General features: G+C 39.9%; 1 protein-coding gene and 1 long non-coding RNA gene across 4 annotated transcripts in view; one reads left to right on the plus strand and one right to left on the minus strand.

The window, feature by feature from the left end:
* Positions 1–25,236, minus strand: part of dcc (DCC netrin 1 receptor) — a 381,171-nt gene that overhangs the window by 306,193 nt on the left and 49,742 nt on the right. The window lies entirely within an intron of this gene.
* LOC308412911 lies at positions 18,799–21,101 on the plus strand. The gene is made up of 7 exons (XR_013974638.1): positions 18,799–19,028; positions 19,567–19,662; positions 19,759–19,852; positions 19,943–20,054; positions 20,147–20,300; positions 20,418–20,545; positions 20,659–21,101. It is a non-coding gene; the product is annotated as an uncharacterized lncRNA (long non-coding RNA).

A 25,236-nucleotide genomic window follows, 5' to 3' on the forward strand; every position in this document is an offset into this window, starting at 1 on the left:
CCTTCCCACTTTCTTTTATTTTGACAGGAGGTTGGTGGGGCTTCTGTGTCTGAAATAACCATATTGGGGATACCCAATCTCTATGCCGTCATACAGAAAGAAAAAAGAATATAAGAAAATGTCTGTGTATCTGCTGTATATTTTATTTTGTTCAAACACTGCTTGCAAGTGCACTGTATTGGGCCCATACAATCAGGAAGTAAATGGAAAGCACATACAGAGACTTCTTCATTGATTGAGATCAAATCTAGGATTAAGAATGGGTTCGGAAAGCATTTAGGGTTTAGCAATCTAATACCTGTGCTCCTCAAGAACAATGAAGAATGAAACAGTGCTGCTCTGGTGGCAAAAAACACAATCATGATTATTTTTTGTTAGAGATCATTATGGTGTTTTTTTTTTAAATCCTATTTTCCATTACCTCAAATATCAGTAGGGATGGGTATTGATAAGATTTTAACGATTCCGATTCCATTTTCGATTCTGTTTAACGATTCGATTCCTTATCGATTCTCTTATCGATTCTTTTTTAAAAAAAAAGCAGAACACTAAGGTCGATTAGCTTAGAACTGTGTTTTATATCTTCTCTTTGAACAAGATAGAAATTTAGGAGTAACATGGCCTTACAAACCAAACAGTGAGATCTTAAGAGATCCACAGCCTACGGCTCTTCAATGGGGTGTCACAGGGTCCCCAGGAAAAAAAATGTATATGTAAAATAATAAAATAAATATTCTCTTGTAGCAATAACAAAGTTTAACATAAATTATTCTGTAGCAATTACACAAGAATATCCAGTAATGTCCCTGCCTACAATTAAACACATTCACTTACCAAAGTGAAATCGGGGGCATCTGCTGTGGCAAATGGGTGCAAGCCTTTGACCACAAACTTAGTCACTGCTCGGTGACATTCGTCTATCCTGGCCTGAAAGGAGACGCTACCGGTAGACTGCAGCGAGAACTGCCAGCATCTGAGCCAGCCAGACTCTGTCTCTCTCATCATGGTTATCTAAATGCAACGCACAGTAATAGCAGGTTTTGTAATAAGGTAAATCGCGCTAACATAATATGCAATGCTAATTGATTAGTTACCTGCAGTATTAACGGGAGAGGACGTGGAAACGCTACCGCTGCTGCTGGGTTGAGCTTCGCTAGTCCGGAGCGGATCAAAAACACGACATTCGTTGAAAGCAATCGCGTGTTTTTTGAGCAAATGCTTTTGCATATTCGTAGTGTTTCCTCCCTTTGATGAAATCTCTACTTTGCAAGTATTGCACGTTGCCCTGTTGTCATCCTTTCTCATAAAGTGTAACCAAACTTTTGAGCGTTTGTGCCGCTCAGGCACCGTGTTTCCTACTGGGTAAAAGACGCTACTCAACGTGATGACGTCATTCGGGGCGACTGGAATCTTATCGGGAATCGTTTTTAAAAGTGGCAAACGATTCCAAGGAATTGAAACAGTGGGAACCGGTTCTCAACAAGAACCGGTTTTCGATACCCATCCCTAAATATCAGAGCAACATACAGTCCATGCTGGCCTGCACCTTTCACTGTAGGATCTCTGTTGGCACAGATGGCGCTAACAAAAAGGTCCAAGTGGTAACGGACTCAAGTATAACCCTGCACAGTTGCCATGGAGAGAGCAATGGGGAGTTGAAGAACAGCCAAGTGACTTTTCTGCCGGATTGCACCAAAAGTTGACCACCATACCTGAGGGTTAATGACACCTCTTAGTTTTACGATTGGAAAAATTATTACAAGTTATTTTTGAGTCTTTCCGTCATCTTGGCTCTACCTGAACCAAATCATGAATCATCAAGTTCAGGTGCACTGTAGCAAAAACTGAATTCAAAAAACTAATAATTTTATCTCAATCTTGTTTTCCTTATAAAGAATGCTAAAATTTAGGATTTCAGCAAAAATCCTAAATTAAATTAAAATCCGAATAATCATCCACCACTACAGCAAACTACTGATCCGGCCAACTATCTGCTGTCACCTCAGATACTGCAAAAAGGCTTGATTGTGGACAATAAAGCCAAACAACATGTATCATCTTCCAGGTTGTTGACTATTGGAATTTCTCCAATGAATCCTGTTTTAGAGTAAACGGCAAACACCCTGAACTTGACTATAAGTAGGAACATGCTGTTAACTGTCTGTAAACAGCTAACGATGTTCCACAAAAATAAATCCACAGTGAGTTTTTCAGATACTTTCAGACTCTACAACACAGGCAGACAAACACAAATACAGGCGCCCAGAGAGGCAACCAAAAGCCCCCTCAACAAACATCCAGAGGCTTTCGGTTTATATTTAGTGTACATGTTTAGTCACCGGTGGGTGTGCATGTGTGAGTAGGGGGTTGGTGGCTGTCAATCAGTGTCAGCGGAGCGTGAAGATGGAGGAGGGGCGTTGCCTTGGGGAGCGATGAAGAGATCCCCACTTTTCCTCGTTCGTTCTCTTGTTTCCTCAAATCTTTCCTTTCACTGCCTCTATTTTTCTTTCTTGTCTTTCCTTCCTTTTACTGTTATTGATTTAAATTAAAATGAAAAATCTTTTAAATGACTTTTTATATGGATTTATTCCAATGCATTGATTGTAATTGGTTTCCTATATTGTTACTGCATTTTAACATTTATTTAAATGTGATTTTATTAAAGAAATTAAATTCTAATCTTTATAAACACAGTGGAAAAAAAGTACATTTTTTGGCAAAAAAAAATTAATGCATCAAGCTTGTTAATGTATGGGTCTGAATAACTTTACTACCCATCTGAGCTAATCAATGTGTTAAAAAATAAAATAAAAATGTTTTTTCTGAATTAATTTATTCTGCTTTAACTCAGAGCAGTTTACTTTAATCCGTCTGTGCTTTCCTTTCCTCTTCCCCTGCCTGCAGACTGAATATTAATACACACACTCTCACACACACACCCTGCAGCATACGTTTAGGGGTCAACACACCAGTGCTGGCTATAGACCTGCAGGGGATTATGGGTAGACTGCACAGTAGCTGTCAGCAATGTGAAGACCTCACTATCAAACAATCTCTCTGGAGTTTTATGTTTGTGAGATCGTCCTTCAAGCTTTATCCTGTTCCTGTAGTGTGTGTGTGTGTGCGTGTGCGTGTGTGTGCGTGTGTGTGTGTGTGCGTGTGTGTAAAGACCACTGCTCTCTCATTTGCTGACCATCCAACTCTGGGGGCACAGAGAAATCAAATTTGTGTTCCATCAAATTTGTAACAAAATTATATGTTTTATCATTTTAATAAATGCATCTCCAAATTGTATATTTCATTTGTTTCCCAGCAGCATCTGCTTCAGTAAACCAGAGACATTTTCATGATTGCCTTTGTGCACCAAAGAACCCTTAAAAATGTTAGTTGTGGTTACTAGTAGTCTTCACTTCTTTATTACTTTATCCAAAAAGTTTTTCCAGCAATTTATCTGAACCAAAAGTCACATGTGTGGTCAAAGCTTACACCTGACTGAGGATCCAACCACATGACTCACCTTGTGGATTGCTTGTGTTGGCAGCAAACAGTGGCAGCAATGGTTTCAGAATGTCCGTCCACTTTTTGGAAACAGTTAAGACATGATTGACAGTGTTCAATCATGAAACACCAATATACACCAAGTCTGACCTTCAATCCTTTTTCTGCCACCTGTCTGAATCAGTGTCACAGAGCCAACAATCTAACCGAAAAGCCTGCACCTCTCTCTTTCCAGCCACCTCCTCCACCTAATCTGGAGAATACTGAGGTGTTCCCGAGCCAGCTGAGAGACATAATTACTCCTGTGTGAATGAGTCTGGCAGTTGGACATGCCCAAACATCTCACCTAGGAGGTGTCCCGGTGTTCCTAGGCAAAGGCTGAACCACCTCAACTGGCTCTTTCCTAATCTGATCCCCATCACAATGACCAAACTCCCCACCTTATCTCTGAGAGGTGACCCCAGAAACCTTACACAGACAACGCCAACCAGCGATGAGTCTGTCACATTGATTCTACTGAATCTGGTCTAAAAACCAACAACGACACCTCTAAAAATAAACAACACAAAATGAGACCAAAGCAATACATGTCCTGTTTACCTTCCAGAGGTAACGATTTGTTTTAAATACAAAAATGCCTCAGTTGTAGTACATGGACCTCCAGAATGACACCATCACCAGTGTTGTGGGTACAATGACCCTGTAGTTAACCTCTTAGTCATCACCGCACCTTTTTACATGAAAAGAACTGAGGCTGAAAAACCTTTTGTTCGTTGTGCTCGTATTGTGAAGTGATTCAGCAAGTATGTTCCCTTACTGTCTACAGAAAAGGTAATCACTGCCACTTTTCAGTGTTCTGATTGTACAAAGCTGTAATGTTGGTACATTAAAATAGTTCACACCATTTAAAACGTAAGGATTTGTGAAGAATGGGCTAATGTTCAAAAAACAGTGGCAAATTTTCACTTCGGCTGTATTCAGGTCAGCAAGCATGAAGGTTAGAAAATTATTGTGGTTGTGTCAAAGGAAATCTATTCCTGTGGATAGACTTTATAGACATGCATCTCAAAGCCACCCAACATCATCCTTTGCTCCATGCAAACAAAAACCTTTTTGTTTCAGCTGATATTGGCTGTTGTTTTGTGGGTACATAAAACATAAAACATGAGTTTTGAAGTGTATATATTTTTCATTTAACCTTTATTTATACAGGTAGTCCCATTGAGACCCAATATCTCATTTGGAAGAGAGACCTGTTCCAGACAAACATATTAAAGCTGCATATTAAAACATATTCAAATTAAATAATTATTTTGTCTAATGTACACAGACATAAAACTGCTGTTCAAAAAAAACAAAGGGCACTGAAGACTGAATCCAACTAGAGTCTAAAATGGAAATAATTTGACACGGCAGGAGCAGAAAAAGGAGAACCAGGGAAAAACTTAGCGTACAAAGGGGACAGACTGCCAAAGGAACAGAGACACAAGCAGAGGCAAGGCTAACTATATAGTGAAGGCTGATTGGTAATGAAACACAGCTGGTAACGGTCGGGGAATTGCAAAAATGCTGAGGCAAAGATGGGAAGTAGAGCAGCAGGATGCATACAAGGAAATGAAATTGCCAACATGCAAGTGAAGTGAAATCGAGGACACCAACACAGAAACGAACCAGGAGAAAACATGGAAACTGAAGACGTGGTGAGAAGGCAAACACTAAGAAACAGAAGGGAAGTGGCCTTACAACATCAAACTGACAAGCTGGAATGAAAACTCACTCCCACCAGAAAACTATTTCAGCTCACTTTCACCAGACAAAAACACCCAACGCCTTACTATCTTTTAATTGTTTTTGGGTCACAGGATGTCGTGATCAGAAGTTTAAAGAAAAGATGCAATCTGAATTCATTGCATTGGAAAAGCCACACCAGTTTCTGCCTAAACAGAACTATTTCTCATCGTTACCACAGAAAAAGCTTCCAGGATAAAGAGGATTTTCATGGTATTAGTGTGTCGGGGGGAACTTTCCCATTTAGACTGGTCTGATAACATGTTTCTTATCTATTCTCTGGTATTGGACAATGGGGATCGGGTTGTATTGTAATCAGGGTCATCTTACATTCAGACCAATACGGTACATGGAGCTAGCAGGCAGGCATTTACAACCAGTCAAGATGAAGCCACCAAGTTTGGAGCCTGGATGAGCTTATGGATGCTGAAAAAGTGAAGAAGAGAAACTTATAAGTTCACCGCTCAGCAACAAAAGAGCTCAGCATCCCCAAAGACTGCAGTTAACATGCTACAGTCCATATATCTGCTTTGACTCACACACCAGCATGTTGACTATAACCGGCTTTGCATAAACAAAAGAAGTGTAGCAAAAGAAAAATCATGCATCTGCAGGATCCCCATTTATACTGTTAACTACAAAGAAAACAAAAGTGGCATGGCCAATTTCATGCATTAATCACCCTGTATTGTGTTCCAAAGCCTGCAGCCTGTGAGGTGTGTCCATAGGAATGAGAGACAAACACCATGTAAAATCTGTTGTCTGCAGGGAGTCTGCAGAACGTTAAAGGTCTCCAGAGAATCCAGTGATAATGTACTGATGATGCCTCAGTGTAATGATAATGCTCTTGATGATAATAATGATGAAGGAATGTGACCTCTGCAACAAGGTACTCGGTTCAGCTAAAATAGAAATAATGTGAATTAAATGGCAGTGAATTGGTGAGTGACTTGGTTAATGGAAGAAGAGAAAGACGTTTGATTGCCATGTGTTTAGTCAATCAGAATCAGAGGAAGGGAAAAGACATTTTCATGTTTGAAGGAACACTTTTCAGCAGATAAATGGAAATGACTTTGACTTATTCAAGGGTGAGTATTAAAAGTGTACACTTTGTATTTCCCCCAGTTGGACCACTCTGTGTAACAAAAGACATAACTTCATACTGAGGCATCTCGCTCCTTTCTCTCAGTTAATAACATAATTTTAATTGTGTTTTAGGCACCAATTACCAGACAAGCATGGCAGTGACACTAATATGACATTAATAAGGTTTTTAATTAACTATCACAGCTAAACCAGGCCATTCGGCTGCGCTGAAGGATTGTAGGGCTTTCGCCACGCATTCTGCCACTGCTCCATGACATGTTCAATTAACCCTGTCCTACGTCTTCTGAGGACAAATGGTGTTTCCTCCTGACCAGGGGGTTTTGCTACAGTTGACATTAAAAACCAGCAACAGTGGAGCTAATGTTAATAAGTATATGTTCTGAATGCATAATACATTTAATGTTACCTGAAGGTCACCAAGTCTGACCATTTAAAATGCCACAAGTTCTAATTTTACTCCACCCCCCACCCTTCACCACTCTCCTGCAGATATTGCATTTTATTGACTTTAGAACTTTAAAGAAAGTTTGCTATGGCTATCAAAGGCTTTCTTTTTCTTAGCTTGTGTCTGTGGCATCAAAGGCAAGACATTCAAACAGTGGATACAAGTCAAAAGATCCAATAAGAGCTTATCAATAAAGTTTTTTTAGATATTAAAATCGAATAAAGCAACGCAGTCTGCTATCAGAGCACAATCCTGATGTCAGCATGTAAAACTATTAGCCCGTCCAGTCTGGAGCTTCTTCCAATGTTGCTTGGATCATGTCCAAAGCCACAGCAGATACATTAAGATGTGGACAGTGCAAATGGCTTAGATGTGGCAGTAACACCAACGGCCGTGACATTTATGGTAAGACTGATAAGTACAAACTGCTGATCATCATGAATTTTTCATAAACAGTTCAGTCATGACTGCTGTAGTTAAAAGATTTCTATTTTATGGCTTGGTTCTCTTCTGGGACTTTTCCCACAATGTGCTTATATGAAATGACTAAAGGGGGCACAGCCAGAGGCTTGGAAAGAAGCAGCAAGACCCCCTGTACAGAGCAAAGCAAACTCCAGTCGGTGCATTAGGTATATTTCATGAAAAGAGGAGCTGAAGAGGAGGGGGGTTGCAAAGCAGCTTGCAGCAACTGCAGGCAGGCTAAAGCAGCTTAAACAGCATGGCATGGCCAATGTGTGCTGGCACTGATATCAGATGATCCCACAGGACTATAGCTGAGCTTGACGTTGTGAACTGCTTCACTTTATCCATCTGCCCAGTGCTTATTTAAAGAGTTTCCAGCCATAGTAAAAGTTCAACATGCAGCTCTTTGGTTAGGTAACTAGGTTTATCAATTAACAGTTGACATAACAGACTGTAGCTTTATTTTTTGTGGCTTGGTTTAGTTGCAGAGGTGTTGGTAGATTGGTGACTCTTTGTCTCCATCATGGTGATGCTGATGGAGGTGTTGCCTAACATTATCAACAATCCTACTTGGATAAGCAGTTAACAAAATGGATGGATGGATCCACCTTCTCCTCATCTCACGTTCAAATGTAAAATCCATCCATCCATATATCCATCCATCCATCCATCCATTTTTTTTCACTTGTTGTTGTTTCAGTGCTACATTGAGTATTAATCTTTCCAGTTATTATAATATAGGATGATCTAGACTTCAGATATTCCAAAAAATTATTACGAAACAAACATTTTTCCCTAATGTACATAAAATGTCCTCATTCCTATACTGTGTTACAGTTAGTTTTGTGAATGCAGAATTTTTCTTAATACATTTTCTTTTTACATCAAGTACCTAAAAATGATTTCCCACACCTTAAGCTTAGTTTTTTAACATACAAGTTATAATATATATAGGTTTCATTGAAAAGTTCAAATGCAACCTCTATGTGTTTTATTACTTTTTTCTTATTCTTAAATTTATGTATGTTTGCCTCTTTTTTTTCTCTCTAAAAGAAAACACATGAAAAGATTTTACATCATTTACCAAGCAAACCAAAAGGTTTGTCATTTAGTGTTTTGGACTGGTCACAATGGATTTTAGGCTCTGAGATTCTTCATTCATTCTTTCTTTTTCTTTGTGTTTATTTATGTATGTGTGATGGATTATATTAACTAAGTCTGTGTGACACCACATTTGTCCTGTGTTTCTGTGTATTCATGTTTTAAACAGAAAATAAGCACCGTAATTGTGTATGCATGCGCACGCGGGTGTGTGTGCGCACGCGGGTGTGTGTGCGCACGCGGGTGTGTGTGTGTGTGGGTTTGAGCTGTATTTAGGTCAGAAGCTGCCAGGAAATCTGTGTTTTCTGGTCCTGCAAAGCAAAGCCGTCTGGTTCCTGTGTGTTCAGGTCGTACTCGTTTGTCGGCCCACCAAGAAACAGGCTCATTAGGCTAATTAGTGAGATTAATGCGGAGGTGACCTGCATGACAGAGGGGCTCCGGGGCCGAACAGATGGGACGGTAACACCACCAACCTGTCATTGCTGAGCAGAGTCAACAGTTCAGCACCGAACACTAAACAAGACCAACACTGACACAGAGGCTTCAGCTCCACTTTGAGCTCATCGGTGAGTGAAACTAAAACTGCACAGTACATTAGACAGAGAACCACAACAGCAATGTGATGAAATTCAGAGTGAAACACTGCTGACTTTAACATAAGAGAAACCTGCTAACAGACCAAATAGCATAACGACAAACAGACCCTCCATGCAATGTGGCTACATCTGCAGTTTCCAACGTGGAGTTTAACACTCCCTGTGGCAAAGGAATGTTGAACTTGACTCAGAAGCAGTGAGGATGGAAAGAAGTAGACGTCATGGGATAAAAGGACTTGCTGTACAAACTTAAAATTCTTGAAAAATATTTTTTAAAGAAAACTAGCTCACACTAATTGCAAAAACAGACTTTGTGTTATAAATTCTCTTTAAAAGGGATGAAGTGTAAGCCATTTTTACAACATTTATTAAAACTCATTAACTAAAGACTCTGAATTCTGAAAGCATTCAAATCTTTTGTTTGGTACTTTGCTGAAGGCCCTTTAGCTAGAATAGAATAGAAGGGCAGTTAGAGACTTATCCTGAGGCATCTAAAGTGTTGTGTTTACTGTCAAATTGAAAGGTAAGGCCGTTTTTACTCTAGTCTTACTATGGTGAAATTCATAACAAGCTTTCTTTACACTCCATTGTTCCTTTCCTTAGTTGTAAAGTCTCTGCTGATGAGATTATAACCCTGTATCATGATGCTACCACCAACATGCTTTACTGTCTTAAATATGTTGGATGATGAACAGTGAACATTACTGAACAACCACAGTGGTTTCAGAGACCTTTTGGGACTCTGTTCCATCAGCCATGCAGACACATTCACATATGCTCTCCAGCCCTGAACTCTCAGGATCAGATCTGCAATCTGCCAGGCCCCCTGATGTTTGATTGTGTCTTGTGCAGCCAACAGTCAGGTGAATTTGAGGAGAGTATGCTGGCTTCTTCAAAATGTATACAGGTAGCTGTATCACCTAAATCACACAAAGTAGTTTCTTCAGTGTGTTCATACTAATGGAGATACCTGTCACGTGTCGCTTTTTCCCTTTCTTTTAAAGAACAACTGTGAAAAATACAAGACTTTATATTGTTACTCAGACCCTGAAAGACACTGACAACAAGAAAACTTGTGTTGGCAGAAGTCTGAAGTTTTTTTGGACTTTGACCATATATAGACGAGTTTGTAACCTTCTACATTACTGTACATCCAGGCAGTGCTTCAAGTTTATTACAGGTGGAATCCAGTCAGAGTCTAAACACATCTAAAGGTTTGTTAAAGAAGCTCATGAGCACAATTTTTTCCTACCCCTATTTGTTTTTTTATGTAGGGAGATTCAAACTGAAGCATGATAAAAAAATAAAGGCAACACTTTTTAATTCATTTCTTCTGCAATCTCCCCGAGGAAGCCAACCACTGCTGGTAAAGACATTTTTATCTCTGTGCTACCTAAAAAAACAAAATCGTCCCCCACCGAACCTTCCAAAATAAAACACTGATGCCTACAACACATCTGCATCACACTGTGCTGTGAAATTCCCAACCCTAGGATGCTGGAAACTGGATCATAACAGGGGGTAAATGGCTAAAAATGTAAACATGCTGCTAATTTATGCATATAGGAAAGTGACATGAGCGATTCAGCAGCCCTGCCACAGTAGCCCTACAGCGCAGGCGTTCCTGTTTCTGAGCCCTGGGGAAGAAAACTCTCACGCATACAAACGCCATTCGTTTCTAATGATAGATGTTGGAACGACATGACAAGGACACGGTGATTCAGAGGGGGAAACAAAAGTGCAAATAACTCGATGATGTTTGTTTGTTACTGAGAGGAGGAGGCATGGTGTACATAGCTCACTGAGTCCTGTAATTACAGCCGCATCCCATCAAAGTCATCCCTCAGTGAGAAAAGTGCTCAAGGTCGTTTCTGTGGATAGTGTGAATCTTTTACTTTAATACTTCTCACTACAATTTATTTACCCGTGTGTGTGTGTGTGTATATATATATATATATATATATAAAAAAAAAAAACACCCAGCACGCCCCTGCGGGCGGTTTATCCTTCAAGCTCGGGTCCTCTACCAGAGGCCTGGGAGCTTGAGGGTCCTGCGCAGTATCTTAGCTGTTCCCAGGACTGCGCTCTTCTGGACAGAGATCTCCGATGTTGTTCCTGGGATCTGCTGGAGCCACTCGCCTAGCTTGGGAGTCACCGCACCTAGTGCTCCGATTACCACGGGGACCACCGTTACCTTCACCCTCCACATCCTCTCGAGCTCTTCTCTGAGCCCTTGGTATTTCTCCAGCTTCTCGTGTTCCTTCTTCCTGATATTGCTGTCATTCGGAACCGCTACATCGATCACTACGGCCATCTTCTTCTGTTTGTCTACCACCACTATGTCCGGTTGGTTAGCCACCACCATTTTGTCCGTCTGTATCTGGAAGTCCCACAGGATCTTAGCTCGGTCATTCTCCACCACCCTTGGGGGCATCTCCCATTTTGACCTCGGGACTTCCAGGTTATACTCGGCACAGATGTTCCTGTACACTATGCCGGCCACTTGGTTATGGCGTTCCATGTATGCCTTGCCTGCTAGCATCTTGCACCCTGCTGTTATGTGCTGGATTGTCTCTGGGGCATCTTTACACAGCCTGCACCTGGGGTCTTGCCTGGTGTGATAGACCCCAGCCTCTATGGATCTTGTGCTCAGAGCTTGTTCTTGTGCTGCCATGATTAGTGCCTCTGTGCTGTCTTTCAGTCCAGCTTTGTCCAGCCACTGGTAGGATTTCTGGATATATATATATATATATATTATTATTATTATTATTATTATTATTATTATTATTATTATTATTATATTTTTTTTTTTTTTTACTCAGAAGTTCCTGTCATGTAATTTTGGTTCCTTAACACCTTCCATAAAGCAAGTTAAGCTGAAGAGGTCAGTCTTTTACCTTTCACCTCCAGCTACCAGCTTTCTCATGTGAGCTGTTAATTAGATTTGTTATAATATTAAAACATAAAACGGACATTACTGTGAAAGTATAGATGAAATTCAACCTCTTTCCCAAATAGTAAAACGACAAAAAAAATTGGGGGGTCTGGTAATGATGTAAAAGAAACTTCACACTGTTTCTACTAAACTGCTGATGATTTGCAGTCATCATCACAAAGTCTCTTCCTGTTCTTTTGAGTTAAAGTGAATAAAAATAAATACAAAATGAATAAAATAACAATTAAAAAAGACTCCAGAGTGTTGATGCTACTAAAAAAGTAAAGATTTGTTAGAAGATGGGCAGACTTGGAAGCATGAAAAGGAAACGATGATGTGTCTTTTGTAACTTTGTGATACCAAAATTTTTCAGTAATGGTAACAACCAAACAGTTGTGGTGAGCAGATATCAGACACCCTCGGCTTCCGCCCCTGACCCCACCCAATCCACATACCACTGGACCCATTAGGCCCTCAAGGTGGTGGGCCTTATGGGATACCAGGCACAGGTAGAGGGCAGGTTCTACCTGTGCCTGGTATCTGTTGTGGTATATTTTTATTGTTTTAATAGGTGACCAAAGGTCACACCAACCCTGACCCTTTGCCCCATTTCCTTGGGAGTCTCTTTCCCAAACAACACAGCTTTTGGGATCACTCAGACATGCAGAAATCTCCACAACAATATAGCTGCAATTCATAAATGGCTCTGACAAAGATGCTCCTATAGGTGACGTATTTCAAGTATGTCCAGTCAGACCCGAGACATGCTGGAGAGACGTAAACATTGTGCTGGATAGAGGGTGTTTCACTCTTTTATTGAAGGCTGTCATCTCTTCAGTGAGTTTTTGCTTGTGGGATGGTACCTAAATCCAACCAGTTCTGGAAACTAAACCTTTTTGGTGGAAACACATGAGCACAGGGCCTCAAATGAGTTCTTTCACGTTTGATACTTCACACTGATTCAAACTCTTCCTCTGAAGAGTAACGCTTGCAGCCTTTCACTTAAAGTACAAAAATCAGATGTGAACTTGTGTTATTGTTCTTGAACGTATCTCAGCAGGTTCAGAGGGGTATGTATTATTAAGCCTTGCTGGGTCTGACTTTGCAGCTCCCTACAAACTTGCCTCGGAATAAGAATGCCAACAAAAATCACTGTCACATCACTGATCAGACACCAGCTTCCTTCAAAACACTGCTGAGATCTAAATATGTGAACCACTTCCTCCTGGTCCACTTGTCAACTTCAATTTTGTTAAATTATTATTTTTTTAAATCCCTCGTGGCCTTGTTCAGTCTCTGCAGCACATGTTCTGCCTGTTTTCATGGATTGTATTTTTTGATAGGCTTAAGTGAAAACCTTGCAGCAGCAGCAGGTTCATCAACTCTCAGTTTGACTCCACCTGTCTCAGCGTCCAATAACATGTCAGACGGGCACCGGCAGGTTGTTAATGACGAGGTCTGGCTGATTCAGGAGGATGACGGTCGACTGCTTTTAGCATTAATATCTTTTATGACGTGTATGCGGCCTTCAGGCTGACACACAAGGCCTTCAAATACTAGACTGCAGACATGCTTTCCACTCATAGGTGATACAGCTGACAGCCAGAGCATCTGTTGCAGGACTCCAGCAAGATAGTTCTCTGATGTCTAAGTTATGATATTGAATTGATCTCCCAAGTTGTGACAATTCAGAAAAAAGGTAAAATAAACATTCTTACGGAAAGCATAAAAATTTACTCACATTTATTTTCAAAAAGGAAAGTCAATTCTTGTTTTCACCTATGACCTTAGACCTCTGCAGAAGGAATATGCATCAACAGATGGTCCCTAAATGAACTAAACCTTTTCCTTGCACATATTTTCCCTTGTGACAAGACATGCAAATAAAATGAGGATCCTGCTAAAGACAAAGCTGTCAGAACTGACAGCCAACATGGATCAACAGCTGGCTGCATGGATCTCTGCTGCTGGGCAGATGATTATTTAAAGCAGCCGAGTGTCACAGAAAGTGTGATTTTGCGAGCCAACTGCGAGGAGTTGAGGCTGTGAGCGTTCAGATCAATTTGATCTGCAAATAATTCCCCCTTTTTTTTAAAAAAAAAAAAAAGCAGTGAAGAAGGAGAAGAAGAAGAAGAAAAAGAAGTAGAAGATGTGCTCTGACAGGATTTCAACAGCAGCAGGATGTTAAATCCGGACAGAAGTTCCTGCTTCAGGGACAAACAAAACATCAGACCAACTTTCCATCAGTTGTGCTGAATGAAAGCACACATCTTTCCACTTGGCATCAGTGCATACCAGAACGGCTCACAAAACTATGAAGTGACTTCAACTTCTTAACCCACTGCTATGCTGACTCTACACTCATTTTATTATCTCAGGTATTAATGGATCTAGAGGTAGGACCAGCTCAGCTTACAGCAGGTCCTTGGTGTCATTTCACTTTCACTATCAAAATCTACTCGAACTCGACATGTATTCTACTTGAAACCAGTTCAACAACTGAATAATCTTTGGTTTTATTTAAGGGATCTTCTAATGGCATTAAGGAGGATTCACTGGGAGCTTTTATGGATAGGCGGGACTTCATGTGGATCTATGAGTGTTTGAAAGCTTAAAAGGTGAGTACAAACCAGTTATAAAAATGTGTTATTGATGTGTGCATTGATTGTATTGATATATGTACGTGATATAAAATAGTCTTAAAATGGCTCATTGAGTGTAAGGGTGTAGCTGTCTTGGCAGATTTAAAGGAGGTCTAACTAATATATTTACACATAAAGCTAGACTTTTTCAGTGACCTGTTAAAAAGCTAAAGAGGGAACGATTGCCCTGTGGGGGAAAACTCACTGATTTTCTTTAAACCAAGTCATATCTGCTCTAATTATTACTGGTGAGGGATGGCAAATACCTCACCTTTGGACTGGATTAAAACTCACTGACTGGGTCAGGTGAAATCAACTAGCCCCCAAAGATGAGTAAATCCCTTCCAGATGGGTCTTAAGATAAAAGTTTTACAAATCTTTTCATTGTATAAATATTTATTCCCCATCCCTAATTTCAGCCTCTCAACAGGAGCGATCTGATATACACATTCACTATAATGAATCCAAATATGCAATTTTCAGTGCTACTTCTATTACATAGTAAATTTACACTACTTAGAGACACAAAGGGAAGCAAATCGTTGAACAAATACCTTCTCTAATACACATGTAGCTATGTTGGTGCTTGAGTGGCAAATTAAAGTGCAACTCTGCACAGTGTCAAACAATCAAGCCAATTATCCCAGCAGGTATTCTATGATAAAAAAAATAAGTGAGGGAACATAAAGCTTTCCCCTGAAGGTTTGCTGCCTTGTAGCTGCTTCCCCTGAAAACCAGCTTCTCTGCCTGCTCGAGTCACTTGTTAGATGATGACACCGCCACCAGAGATGATGATGATAACACAGAGAAGAAATTGCACAAAGATGGTGCAACTGCATGGTGGAGAAAACTGTTCGAACATAAAAATATTCCTTTAGTTTAACTCTACACTCCTATTTGATTTTTTTTCAGAAAGTAAAAAGAAGATAAATCAAACTCTCAGGTCTTTGGGTTAATGTTCTGTTCTTCTAGAGTAAAAAATCCCTTTAGAAGATCCACACCAACACTGTATCCTCCCAGCAAGAGAGCTGTGTGTGGATATCTTGTTCCTCTGAGCCATAGAGCTTCATTGTTGGAGAAGAACTGTTCAAAAGACATCAGTGAGCCAAACTGATGCACTCGATGACATGTTGTGTCATTTCCATGAATTCAGCCCCCTATACACCATTCTGCTGTCCCAAGTACTCGTCACCACCAAACTAAAGCTACAATCATCCACGGCTGAAAGGGTTCACCGACAAAGCAGCTATTTCCTCTTTTTAAAAAACTGCAGAATTGTAGGTCTACATGTGATATAACCATCCTTAGCCCATGAAGATAGAGCTGTAGGCAAGGAAAAAGTGGAGAGAGCTCTAAATTTGACGTTTACATTTACAAGTAGCCACAGCTCTAAATCTCAGCTATAAAGGACATGGCTCTGTTCTGGGAAATCTCCTTCGACATGTACAGATGGCTAGCCAAAAGGTTGGAGGGCAGATGCTGGATTACCTTACAGAACACAATAGGCATGAATGATAATTAAGTTAGAAACAGCATGAAACATAAAGCTGAGGTAGGGGTGGGTTTCAAAGTGGCTGGCAGTTTAGCAAAACTAAGTTGAAGCAAGATAAAAAGCACATCTCATTAGAAACTGGATGTATAGACGTTTATGAGCTGAACCATCAGCTGATGTAGGCTAAGCCTGACTTCATGGCCTGTCTGAACTAACACTATAATCAATTCAATTCATCTCCCTACTGGTTATATTCAGTTATATTGACAGCAATGCCCTTATCAATTCTGCTTATAGGTCAGATTCCTTATTAATTCCCTTATTGATTCCTCATCAATTTTCAGTGTGTGGGGGGAGAAGTATGCCTACACAGATTTTCAAGATCAATGCAGCAGTAGTAATAGCTGTACGTTCAAAAACAGTGCAGAAAAGTGCACACATGCTAGTTTGGTGTGCAAACACACTAACACAATGAGTTTGCGTTTTCCTGTTGTAAACTGTCAGACAAGTGATTGTTTACAATGGACTGATCATCTGGAACGTACTCTTGTCCCTAGTAGCATCTCAGTTTGCAGTGCAGGGTTTAGTGAGGAGCTCAGGTTTTGGTCTCACCATCATATACAGTAAATTCACGTTTTGAAGCATTGACTTTAGTTGTGTGGCTGCCCCCATATTTGTTTTGCTCTGTAGAAACTGTTGTTATATGAATTGGAACTAACTGCACACTCATCCAGTAGCAGCAGTAACATAGCTAATTGCAAGGTAGTCATAGCCTAGAGCTATGCTTTCATTGTCTGTTTTACTCTAAATGGGACCATAATTTACAAAATAAATCTCTTGTATAAAATAAGATGTGAAACCCACAATTAAAATCAGAATTCAAAAGGAAAGTGTGTACCGAAGTCTCAAAACAACTGAGCAGTAGCGTCATTCAGACAGTGTTTTGAAACCAATGGCCCCCTACTGGTCATAACAGAAAATGCAAGTTTAATGGACTTCCACATTTAGCAAGATTTGTGCTCCAGTGCATGTTCCTGTCCATCTTTGTACAAACAGGCATTTCATCAGATGGAGGCAGTGTACAAAGTATGTGGTACAACTGGCCAGTGGGACATTTATGCTTGTCAGCTTCAGAGAAGGGTGAAGTTATAACTTGAACTTTGAAGTTTTTTGTGGCTGTCTTGTTCCTAGTGAACACAGTTTTTGCGTCTTTCTCTATTCAGGCCCACTTGTCAACCAATAAGCCATGATGCTTACATCTGCACAGGAGCACATCTGGGGTGGGTGACCCCCCCACCCAATTGTGTACGCAGACCAATATATTTGCAGGACCATAAAACTTGTTTAGTATATCTTTTCAGATCCCAAAGCTACAATCATCATGGTGGTAGTGATGCGTCCCTGTTGACTGCTTAAAACCTTTTTGCAATTAAAGTTAATTGTGTCCATTTGTTTTGGGGTCTTTTGGGTATAGCAACACTGTGCGACACCTGGGTATCAAATTATGTGACAATACCTTTGCAGGTAAAGATGTGGGCCTACCTGAGGGAGATGGGCTATTTAAATTGGTCCTTTGACTTAGCTAAAGTCATTTTTTGCTGGCTTTTAATATAAAACAGGTTTTAATCAAACACAAAAATAAATAAATAAACTGGCTTGAGTCGATGTTTTATATACAGCCTATTCTCCCACTGTGACTTTAAAACTTTTCGAAGCTGCACCTAAAACAAAATCGGATCAGAATATGTGTCTGAAAAATACATCCAATCAAATGAAAATCCCTCAACTGATCAGATTAAATTGTGAGGAAATCTGCCTCCATCTGCAAGTTCAATTAACTACAGTAAATTTTTAATAAACCCCATCAACACAGCGCCTTTGTTGATCTGTTTTACTTTTCAGTTTGAGTTGTTTGAGCACAAACGTGCTCAGAGTCTGATCCATGGTCAGTGTAGCAGCCATTAATTTCACACAGACTGGTTCAGACAGAGGGGAGAAAAAAACGAGAGGAAGAAGCTCTAAGCTCATCCTCAGCTTCATTCTCGTTCAGTCTCGATCCACTCCCTTCCCCTCTCTCTCACGCTCTCATTTTTGCCTTCTCAGTGTCTAGGTCTCTCGCCCTCTCTCGCTCTCACCAGTGCAGTCTCAATGATGTATGACTGCCATCACTGAAAATAATGACTCGTCTGCCCGTAATCTTTTATTTCACTGCAAGGCCGAGGTGGAGGAGGAAGAGGAGGGGGCAGAAGCTAAGAAAAGAGGAGGAAGAAAAAGAAAGGAGGTGGGGACGAGGAGAGGGAGAAAGAAAAGAATAATCTTTTATATGTGGATGAGGTGGCAGAGATACTGCCGTCTATTTGGAGGAGGAGGAGTACGAGGAAGAGGAGGATGGAGACTATAACAGGCAGTCCACACTGACTCCCCAGTGACTGAACCAACCTCAGATTTACTGAGTATGAAGAAGTCAAGTCCCTCAGAGTTCATACTGTACTCCATAATCATTTCACTCCCATCTATATGAACAGAAAATTCTATACCTCACCAAAAAATGATAATTTAAGTATATAAAAATAAAATTTAAATGAATTGATTTAATATTACGATTTCCGCTGTAATAATACATGTACATGCATTTATACTGGGTCAGTTTTTCCAAGTGTCCTGCATGGTATAAGCCCAAGGTAGGGCTAACTTGCCTCAGAATAAAGATTTCTTTCCCCACACAGTAAAAAATGGAGTGTCAATATTTCAGAGTAAACCTATTTTAACCTAGATAGAGTATTTACAACTCTATGAGGAGTAAACCAGCTCTAACATCAGAGTTAAAAGTCAGTGTAAAGTTTGTTAGTCACGCAGTGAAGACTTCACTCCACACAGTGTTGATTATTACCAGTCCGCAGGCGTGTGTGGCCTCAGAGCTCTAATGCGCATGGAATTTTCTCCGAAGAGCTGCCACAGTCAGGTAAGTGAAGTTAACATTCCCATACTGGTAACATTGTTTAAAAGGTATTTTTAAACTAAGTAGCTCTTTATAGTTTCACTGATGTCGAGTGAGGACATGTTAGCAGCATTTACCCATAGGTTTAATGGCATTCCAGTAGCTACATGCTAGCAGTTGCTAAAAGTTAAGATGTTCGTTATCTTCTCACTGCGTTAATATGAACCTAAAACATTTTAACTATGTATTTCTTCTAAATGCTGTCTAAATAATATCATTGTCACATGTCAAATCGCACAGTTTGAACAACTAAATTACCGTTTATCAGTAAGCTAATAATCGCTAATTAGCTTACATGAGCGAACATACTTTCAGAAAAAGTGGGTAACATTACCATAAAGTTAACTTCACTGGTTTATATTATTTTAAGCAAATGCCAAAGGCATACACTACTTTAGAGTTTTGCTCATTATTTAGTAAGAAATATGTATTTTGTGTAAATTAACTGATAGCAATGTTAATGACATGTTAAGTAAAATTAAGTATTGTTCCTATTTTATAGAAAGGTTTAAGAGTATGGACAAACCAAATCTCTGAGAGATGCAACCAGAAGACGGATGAGAAACATACTTGAGGCTGAGATGACAGAATGACATGGGTAAGAATCAAAAATGTAAGATATAAAGAAACATTTTAAACATTGTATTATTTTTAATTGTGATGTTTAATGCCAATTATTGAATTTATACATTAGGACATCTCCCCCTAAAAGCGTAAGAGTGATGTATGCGCAGGACATTGTTGCTCTGTCTCCATATCTGGAAGACCCATATTCACAACATGGATATGTAAGTAAAGGGAACTTTTCAACATTAAATACATAATTGCCCTCAGAAATGTTGATAACATAGTCCTTCTTCGTTTATTTAATTACATAGAAACATTACTACGATCCAGAGAACAGTTCAGGATACATTGCATGGCGGTTGAAGACCATTCAAAGAAAAGCTGTGGAGGAAAGAAGCGTCTCAGTTTGCAAATCTCCCAAAAGTAAGTTCACTTATCATTTAAATGATACTGATGTAATTTGTAGGCAGGATTCAATCAAACACCTCTCTATGTTCTGTATTTTTGCATTACAGATAGAACAAGATTTCCGACTCCTGTTTTGTGAGGTCACTGGGAGCAAATTCTTGGAGAGGTGGCTCACCAATCTCAAAGCAAAGGTTGTAAAGGAAAGTCATGGACTTGTCCCCACCTCAGAGCTCTTGGAGTTAATGTGCAATGCTGAGTCAGGTACTGAAGTTGAGAATGGTATGATTGTGACTGTTTTTATTTGCCATTGTTGGTTATATAGGTAATTCTGTCAATTCAATGTATTTTTGGAATAATTCTTTGTTTATTCGTCTGTAGGCTGGGACAGTGACTTGTCTACTATGTTGCTGCTGCTACATCTGCTACCACCATCTGCACAAGGGCGAAAGAGACCAGGAAAGATGTCTGCATCTCAAGCTGTCAATAACCTCATCAAATTCCCAAAGGTATGTTGTTTAAAATATACTTTCCATCACCTCTATTTTCATGGACAGTGAGTTGAGCTAATCTACTGTCAGAGGATAGTCACTTAATACTGTTGTTTAATGTGTTGTTGTAGGCTGGAACCAGTGTACAGCAGCATCTAGACAACATCACCCGAAGCAGTCAGCCCTACCATCTTACCCAGGGATCCACAAGAAGCAGCATTCACACCTTCATTGTGATTGAGAAGCATGCACTTCCATGTAATGCGACAGGTTCTGTAGGAGCCCTTGATGAACTCTTTAGGGCCCATTATGTCTTTGGTACATCATACAGTTCATCCCTGACCAACTTTGTTACTTTTCTGCAACTACGACATTGGGGAAATGTCATATTGCTTTCTCTAGTGAGCATCATAGAACTGTGAATTGTAAAGGTTTGTTACGTTAATTAAATGACACTGAATTGAGAAACATAATAAATGCTGTTACTTTAACCTGTATATTTGTTGTTATTTCCATAATGTAGGATAGATCACAGTTATTTAGTAATATAGCATCATAAGATGAATATGAAAAAAATCACACTACAGAGAAATAAAAATGATATATTATTACACATCAGAGTGTTATTATTAAACTAAATTTGGAGTAAAATAGCTCTATAAAGTGTAATCAAATTACTCTGAACAGTGTGAATAACCCTCAGTGTTAAATATTTTTACACATTTTGTTGTTAATTTTGACACTAAATTGAGTACAATTAACACTGAAAAGTTAACACTGGCCATAGAGTAAATTTAACTCTAATTTTGAGTGGGACCAAATGTTATCTGAAGCAGAGTTAAAATCAACTCTGTAAGTGTAAAATTGACACTTGGTTTTTTACTGTGCAGCTGAAATAATTTCCACTGGAAAATATTCTTTGCATTTCCTGCATTTTATCAGTTTTGTCTGGAATTTGACTTTGAGGAAATGGAGGAAGTCGAAAAAGCTATTGGCAAACTGATGGAAACACTAAACCATTCTCATCGCAGGGCCTCAGATACTGCTAGGTTATCAAAACCGCTGGCTCCACAGAGAGAAACGAGGTGTTTTTCGTTGTAGTCACGGCAATATTGGCCAACAAGTGTGACACTGTTTCACCCATGGATGCAGCTTCCAGCTCTGGAAAGAAGAATGCTATAACATTTTATATATTTTTTTCTTTAATGGACGGGAGAAGGCAAGTTCCCTGGTTGCGTAAAGAAATCCAGTGTATAAAAGTCTGAGGGAAAACAATGCTTATTTTCCTTAATCACCACCTACAGTAAAAACTTTCCTGTTAAACCGATGGTCTCAGTCCCTAGTTTCGCGTCTTATTTAATCCAATATGATGATTCATATTGTAAATTATGTTCCTGAATATAGTTCAAAAGTAGAACAGAGCAGAGTCCGCTTAAAAAGCCCTGGCCTCTGACTGAAAACGACACTGTCCCTCCTGTTTATAGTCATAACTTACTTGTGTGATGTGTGGCTTACACTACATGTAACAACATTAACTGGAAAAAGATAGCCAGTGGGTTCAAATGTTACACCAGGTGGTCAGTGCCGAGCATTTGTTTGTGCTAAGTTGTGTATAAGAGTACACTCTTTACCAGCAATTAAAGGTAATTGTGTATCTCGATAAAACAGAGACCCATTACAGCAACACCCCATTAATGGGTTTGTGTAATATCACCAGTGTTGGGTAAATTACTTTAAATTAGTAACTTAGTTACATTACTAGTTACTTCTATCAAAAGTAACTCAGTTACTTCAAGTTACTTGTTACTTTCAAAGTAACTAGTTACTAGGAAAAGTAACTTTGGTTTTACTCAGAATTCTCTTGTTAATGTGTTGCTTCCGTAACTGGATACCCAGCAAGAGTGCCAGTCTTCTAGCTTGCTTACTTGCCACAAGTGCACTGTGCCACCTAGCAATAGAAAGGAAAAGATAATGTGCATATTTCCACGAGAGAAATCCCACGCCTGGACCGTCGTTGACCACCGCCATGATTCTAGCCTACGTTACAGCGTCATGTGCGCTTTTTACATCCAACGCAAAAACTGCAGTCGACGTCCTTTTAATTGTACTCAGAACTCTGAAATCCTGCCTTCCGAATAGGAAGATGTAGGTAACACCAGACTGCAGATGAGCTGCATACAGAGCTGGACTGGGACAAAAAATTGGCCTGGGCATTTTGACTACCATTATAGAAAAAAATCATAAACCCTTTGAATGAAAACAAACGCTGTTGTGACAGTGATGTACACTGTTTTGATGGTATATATGCATCAATCTATCAATCGTTTGTTGTAAGATTCAGATAATTATTTTTTAAAAGCTAGACATTTTAAATGAGAATAAGAAAGAAAAGTATTTCTTTGTGCCCCCCTCTTCCTGTTAATGCCTTACCTGGCCCCCCTGGCAAAACTTTGCTAGACCCGCCCCTGCACAGTTACCAGCTGTCAGCTACATAAAAAAAGGATCCTGGGGTTATTTGTCTCTCAGAAACAGTTCATAACTTCCCTTCAACTCATTCTTGTCACCTAAAAGGTAAACCTGTTTCTCCATCACAGCTCTGATGATCCAGTAAGGACATCTCCTGGTTTCATCTTCATGTTTCCCTCTCACCACATATACAAACCATATCATGACCAGCAGGTTTACAGCTGTGGCTCCAGCAAACATCAGCTGATACTAGAAATTAATATTAAATAAATTCTAACAACAGCTGATCAAGCTTAAATGTGCTGCTGTTGTTTACCGCGACATCCGCTGGTTTATTCTTTCTGTGGGCGATAAACAAACAAGAGAGAAAAGCCGATCAGCAGATCATTGATCAGTTTCATGATTGAAGTAGAATCAGGAGAGAGAGGGGAGAGAAGAAGAGGCAGCTGTGCAGCAAAGACAGAATAACTCCAGCTTTGTGTCTTTTCCGGGACAAACTGCGTTCCTTTTCACCTCAATACGAAACGTGTAATATCTTCTTTTACGGGACGGTTGGCAACTCTAATAATTAACCTTATGAACAAAATAAAGTTCAACATCAGTAACATCATAGCACCCACCCAGCTGTATAGAAACTCCGTCATGCTAGCTAGCACACAGTACAAAAAAGTCAGCATAACGAAAATAAACTCCACCTAAACTTGGTTCATATCTGACCCAGATAGACTGCAGGTCATAACTTCTTACCTAAAGTTCAGTTCGCCTGACACTCGGACAGGCGGCTGCCTCGGGTCTCTGCTCCTCCTGCCTCCCCTTTCCTTCATCCACCTGCTGGCCTCCACCACTTGCTAATGTTACTGAATCTGTGGAAGCTCCGCGATAGCCACCACACGAAGTAACGAATAACGACCCTATCTAAATCCCAGTAACGACTAACGCGTTCCTGATTTTGGCATAATAACTAGTTACCGTGCTCGTTACCACAATAATAACGTAGTTACTGTAACGCGTTACTTAATAACGCGTTAGTCCCAACACTGAATATCACCAACCGATGGGCTAATGTTGTGTCCCTTTTGGATGGAGCTCAAGAGGTCTGTATTCATGACCCTGAGGCTCAGTAGCACTGAGTAAGGTGACATGTTAGTGCCAATATTAAAATCAGCTTGTTTGGTGTGTTTAGTGTCTTAAAATGACCACTGATGGAAATGTCCATAGTTTTGCAGTCAATTTAAAACATGATAGCGCGATATGAGAGGTTCACGAAATTTTCATAAAACACTCTAAATCTAAACCACATCTGCTCTTACTACATCCCAGATTTTGAGCTTTACTACTTTTACCACATGTGCAAATTAGCATAAATGAGTAAAATGAGTATATTTCTATTTGATGTTCTGCTTTCCTGGAGTTTATTTATGTAGCAACTATGTTTTGATGATTTGTAAGAAGTTTTTGTATTTATTACGAACGACTGTGGAGGTGATCTGAACTGCATCAGTCATTGTTATCTTCCCGTCTTCTCCATCCAAAAACGAGCCCAGAAGAGTTTTAAGCTGCTGCTCATTGGGCTCGTTAACAATGTCTCTTTCGTTAAGGATCTCTCCGCTCATTAGGCATCTCCTTCCTAACGAGCCGTCTCCTGACCTTGGAGTTGTGGGGTTTTTGCCAGGGGGGCCTAATGAGCACACTCTGAATGTCCTGTCGGCATATGGAGGAGCTGCCCAGGCATCTTGGCTGAAGATGGGGCCTCCGCAGGAAGAGCTGGACTTCCTCCAGAAGACATCCCGCCAAAATGAAGAACATGAATAGCTTGTTGGCATTGTTCATCTTATCCTGCTGCTATTATCATTTCTAAAACCTCTTAGTTTATATCATCATTTAAATGAGTTGATTTTGTTACACAGTCTATTTTTTGTGTGTTCTATTGTGTTCTCTCTTTTTTTGGCTTTCTGCTTTTTTTTATTTGTAGAATTTCCAATGAATGTTGAGACTGAACCTCAGGCTTTCTTTTATACAGAAGCACATTAATATCACACTGTGATAATCCTCCTCTGTGAGTTCTATCAAAACAGGCAACAATAAAGTGCTTCATTGTACAAACCGAGATTCTCCTCCAGGAGTTTTTTTCCCTCCTTTTTCCTTCACAGTTTCCTTGAGTATTGAAGGGCCGAGGTGGAGATAGTCCATGCGTGCACCGTATGGTGAGCGGGGACACATGCAAACACTCAGGGCTGTGTGTG

This window comes from Rhamphochromis sp. 'chilingali' (genome assembly GCF_963969265.1).
Source record: "Rhamphochromis sp. 'chilingali' genome assembly, chromosome: 2".
Classification (NCBI taxonomy): Eukaryota; Metazoa; Chordata; class Actinopteri; order Cichliformes; family Cichlidae; genus Rhamphochromis; species Rhamphochromis sp. 'chilingali'.